This window comes from Aquila chrysaetos, chromosome 8 (assembly GCF_900496995.4).
Source record: "Aquila chrysaetos chrysaetos chromosome 8, bAquChr1.4, whole genome shotgun sequence".
NCBI lineage: Eukaryota > Metazoa > Chordata > Aves > Accipitriformes > Accipitridae > Aquila > Aquila chrysaetos.
The window spans coordinates 1645001-1649270 of record NC_044011.1 but is presented as its reverse complement, the minus strand read 5'-3'; positions in this window follow the sequence as shown (position 1 = coordinate 1649270).

Here is a 4270-nt window from a genome sequence, read left to right as displayed (position 1 = left end):
GTGGCTCTTTGCAAACAAAAGCGTGCCGGCCGGTCTCCCCGTGCCTCAGTTTCCCCACCTGCAAAAGCAGCTCTTGCTACCGCTGTGAGCGTGCAGGCAGACGCATTTGGGCGTACGCCTGCACGCTCACGCATGTGCACGCGCCCCAGGTGTGCGCACATGCGTGAACACGCGTGTGCGCACACCTGGGGCGCGTGCACATGCGTGTTTGTGTATGTGAGCGTGCAGGCGAACACGTTTTCACCCACGTATGGGCATATGTCTGCACGCACACGCGTGAACACGCATGAGCACGTGCCCCAGGTGCGCGCACGCGCGTCTTCATGCGTGTGTGTGCACCTGAGGCACGTGCACATGCGTGTTCACGCGTGTCCATGTACGCCTGTCACCAGGTGTCGCTCTCAGCATGGCCACCACCTCCCACCGCGTCCCCATCCTCCTCCCCGGCTATATTTGTCCTTCCAGCTGCTCCGGCTGTCGGCATGAAAGGGTTTTTTTTTTTTGCAATTTAGACATTTCCTTCCAAAAAATCCGTTAACACCTTGCCTTGGCATTTGCGGGGGGGGGGGGGAGAAATAAAAGGATTGAAAAGGAACTGGGGGGGGGAATAAAACCACCAAAAAAATGTGGAGGTGTTGGAGGCCGTGATATGCTGGGGGTGGAGAATGGAGATGTGTGTTGGGTTGGTTTTTGGGGGTGAAGGATGGGCGCGTGAGCCCCAGTGCTTTCCATCCCATGGGATCCAGTGCTTTCCATCCCGCGGGACTGGGATGCTGTGCTGGGAACGTGTTTCGAGGGCATTTTGGATGGCATCGCCGGGCTGTGCCCCCCGTGCCCTTTGCGGTGGCACAAGGGATGGATGGGGTTTGCCGGGCACGGGTGGGATGGGGGGTTCTCTGGGAAGGGTCCTGCCCTGTCCCTGCTCCTCGGGGGACAGCAGCGGGGTGACGCGGTCCCTGTGCCATGGGGGCCACCTGGCCCGGCGAGCCCCCGCTCTCCCGCCCCGCCGCACCGGCAGCTTGATTAAAAAGGCGGCGCGGGCGGCGCGGCACAGCTGGTGCCTCCTGCCAGCACCCCGAGCGGAAAGGCGCCCGAGATTAACATCTCCAATTAGCGGGAAAACGAAGCCGCCGCAGCCCGGGGGGTTCCCCAGCCCCCACGTATCCCCCCCCCCCATCGGTGCCACCTCCCAAGGATGCTGCAGCCAGGCTGTGGCTGGCGGCCACCCGGTGTTGCTCCAGCCCGTGTCCCCACGTCCCCCACGCCGAGTCGGTGGCCGTGCCGGCGTTCCCGCGCCCCTTCGCCAAGCCAGGGCTGAGCACGTCTCATTTTTGGGGACGTTGCCCTCCACGGCCATCGCGCCCACTGCCACCGCGGTCCCCTCCTGCCATCCCCCACGTGCTGCCCAGCCTGTGGGAGGGGGGACACGGGCAGGGTGACCCCCACCCCGCTGCACCCCAGGGACCGCAGCGGGTGCCTGGACGGGGACGGGGCACTCAAGTGCACCCGGTGTCAGCGGGGACGGGGCCTGGCACGGCACCCCGACCCGGAGCATCGCCCTCCCCGCCGCCATCGGCACAGCTGAGCCAAGGCAAGGATGGGGGGGGGGGCCGGGGAGGGCCTGTGCCTGCACGCTTTCACCTGCCATTTAATTGGATGTATTTTTAATTAATGGTGCCTCTGGGACCAACATGAGACAACATGATCTCTGAATAGGGGCAGGGGAGGAATTGGGGAAGGTGGGAGGATTGGGCCGCGGGGTGCGCTTACCCGCCAAACGCTGCCATCAATCACCCCCTACTTTTCGGCTCTGGACTTTTGGCTGGGGCTCAAGGCGGGCGCCGTGGCCGCGGCCACCCCCCCCCCCGCCCCGGTGCCGCCTGGCACACGTGTGATGAGCGGCACGTCCTCAGCTGCGGTTGGCAGCGGAGGTTGAGGCGGGGGGGGGGGGGGGGGGGTGCCGGGGGCGATGGTGCCGGGGGGAGCGTGCCAATGGGCAGAGCCACTCTCGCCGCAGCATTCTCTGGCAAACCCTGCTCCAAATCTGCTGCCTGGTTGCTCCTGCTGGGACCCCCGAGTCACGGTGGGGGCCTGGGGGGCTCCCGGACCCCCATGGCAGCCCCCAGCCCTGTCCCGTGGCAGCAGCCCGTCTCCCCCCGGCCTCCCCCACCACGGGGGCTCTCGGTGCCTGCTGCTCCCCGCACCCCACCGTGCCCCCACCTTTGCTTTGTTCCTCCCTCCCAGCCCTGGGCGGGGGGCACAGCTGGTTCAGGCGTGTTCCCCCCACACACACACACCTTCTGGCACAGCCCTGGGGGGGCCAGCCCGGACAGCAGTGCCGGGGTGCCTGCCCAGCCCTGCGAGGAGCCGGGGGGGGCAGTTTGCCCGTGGCAGGTGCCGCAGCACAATGTAGGGCAGGCATTAATATTTAGTGGCACTGGGGGGGCCGCGCCGGGGTGGCGGCACAGCTGCCTCCTGCGCTGGAATGCGAACTGCAGCCTGCGGGAACGGCCACCACCGCCACTGCCGGACCCCCCCAGTCCCCATACACCTCCTGCCTGCCCGGAGAAGCGGGGAGCACGTTGGAGGGTGGGGGGCACAGCCCCGGGCACTGGTCCCGGCTCCGGGCATGCAGGAGGTGCGAAATATGGTGGTGGCCATATCCCATCCCCTCGATGCCACCGGCCACGTGGGGGGACGGGAAGGTCCTGGGGGGTTCCCAGTTTGGCTGTGCGGTGGCACTGGGCCGGCTTCCCGGTGCTCGGGCCACCGGCCGTGATGCCACCTCTGCGGCGGGGTGATGGGGACAGCCGGTGGCACATCACACCTGGGGAGTGGCCGCCATGCGCTGGCTTTGGTGTTCTGCAGGGAAACGTGGTGTCACCAGACCCCGGCCCTTTGCTGCGTGGCGAGGGCCAGAGGTGTCGGACCCTTTTGTTCCGGCATCCCGGGACGCTTCGCTGGGAGCGGGCGGGGACCAGTGCCGCCATCCCTTCTCCCTTGCAAGTGGTGGTGGGATGCTGTGCCCCACGGCCAGACCCTCGCCATCGCCGGACCCTCACCACACGGCCAGACCCTCGCCCCACGGCTGGACCCTCGCCGTGGCCAGACCCCTCGCCGTGGCCGGACCCTCGCCATGGCCGGACCCTCACCCCACGGCCGGACCCTCGCCCCACGGCCGGGCGGCGGGCGCGGGCGGGTTTATTAGCGTTATTCCGGCATTGTGATGCAGAGAGAGTCGGTGCACCAGCTGCTCCTGCCCGGGTGTTTATTGTTACCTAGAGACAGCCCCTGGCTCCCGCCCAGCCCCCCCCCCCCCCCCGCGATGCAAAATTTATAGCGCGGCGGGTCCCGCTTTAACCCTCTGCCTCCCGGGCGGGGGCGGCGGGGGGGGGGCGGCCCGGGAGCGCCCGGCGGTGCTCGGCCCCGGGGGCGGCTGGGCCGGGCTGGGCGATGCCCGGCTGCACCATCCTGCACCATCCTGCACCACCGTGCGTCGAGCCAAGCCGTGCCGTGCTGTGCCATACCATACCATACCACACCATACCATACCATACCACACCATACCATACCATACCACACCATACCATACCACACCATACCATACCATACCAGACCATACCAGACCAGACCACACCAGACCAGACCAGACCAGACCAGACCAGACCACACCATACCCACACCAGACCAGACCAGACCAGACCACACCAGACCATACCATACCAGACCATGACCATACCATACCATACCACACCATACCATACCATACCACACCATACCATACCATACCACACCATACCATACCATACCATACCATACCATACCATACCATACCATACCACACCATACCATACCATACCATACCATACCATACCATACCATACCATACCATACCATACCATACCATACCATACCATACCATACCATACCATACCATACCATACCATACCATACCACACCATACCATACCATGCCATGCCATGCTGTACCATGCCATGCCATGCCGTGCCACTGGAGCCCCAGGCCAGCAGCGCAGAGCCCCCGGAGAGTCTGTATCCATGGCACGGCTAATCCCCCGGCCGGGCAGGGTGCCAGCCCATCGCGGTGCCTGCCTGCTGCCTGGCTGCCGGAGCGAACGCAGCCCCCGCTGCCCCTCACCGGGAGGTGCCAGCCCAGTGCCGGGGGGTCCCCAGGGGCTCAGCGCTGGCCTGGCAGCCCCAACCCTGCCAAAACCACCGGCCATGGGGGACAGGAGGGTCCCCACCTTGTC